Below are 1,072 nucleotides of genomic sequence, written 5' to 3'. Positions count from 1 at the left end.
CTGGGGTTTGAACCCACGAACCAGGAGATCATGACCACAGCCAAAATCAAGAGTCAGATGCTTAACCAGCTGAGTCACCCAGGAACCTCTGGGATTATTCCTTTTTTAAAAAATGTTTATATATAGATATAGGTATAGATAGATAGGGAGAGAGAGAGAGAGAGAGTGAGTCAGTCAGGGAAAGACAGAGACAGACAGACAGACAGACAGACAGATAATCCCAACTAAGTTCCATGTTTTCAGTGGAGAGCCAGATGCTGGACCCAAACCCACAAACCCTGAGATCATGACCTGAGCAGAAATCAAGAGTCAGATGCTTAAGTCACCCAGGTGCCCTGGGATTACTCATTTTTAATAAACTTCCAGGAAACAACACTGCTGTTGGTCTATGGACTATAACATGAATAGCAAAGTAAGAAGCTCTTGTCATGGTTTTATTCTGAATAAAACTAAAAGTCTGAGGAGGATTCTCAGCACAGGAATCGTGTTATTTGATTTGTAATTTTGAAGTCCCTTCAGCCTGTTGTGTGGCGAATCCTCTGAGGAAGGAAAGGAGAAGGCTCAGAGGCCTGCTGAGCGGCTGCTGTCATACACAGTGTGGATAGAAGATTCTGGTGCTTGATCTTGGGGTGGTGGTGATGGCAGTAGTGAGACATGCCAGCCGGCATAGTTGTGTAGTTTGTGCACTGCCCAAAACACTGGCAGAGTGGGCATACTGAACTGGCAGTCCAGCTTCATTCCATTTGCTAAGCTTTTCATTTTCTGGTGCCTTAGCTGTGAGGCAGAAGCTCTTTGACAATCTCTCCTCACTAGACAGAAGTGGGTGCCTTTTTATAATTCACGCAAAGGCAAGATGGGTGTTACCTATGCTCGGTGTCACAAGTGGTTGGATTTAGTGTAGGAGATTTGGGGTAGTTAACATGGAGAGGAGAGGAGAGGGGTGTAACAAGAGCCTTTGTCTTTTACTTTTCACTTCTGCTGTCATGTGCTGCCGCCCAAGTTCATGGCCCATGAAAGCTGTTCCTGGAAAGCAGAGTAGCCACCAAGGAGCTAAGCTCAACTTTGAATTTTC

This window comes from Suricata suricatta, chromosome 3 (assembly GCF_006229205.1).
Source record: "Suricata suricatta isolate VVHF042 chromosome 3, meerkat_22Aug2017_6uvM2_HiC, whole genome shotgun sequence".
NCBI lineage: Eukaryota > Metazoa > Chordata > Mammalia > Carnivora > Herpestidae > Suricata > Suricata suricatta.
Note: the sequence above shows the minus strand (reverse complement) of the source record.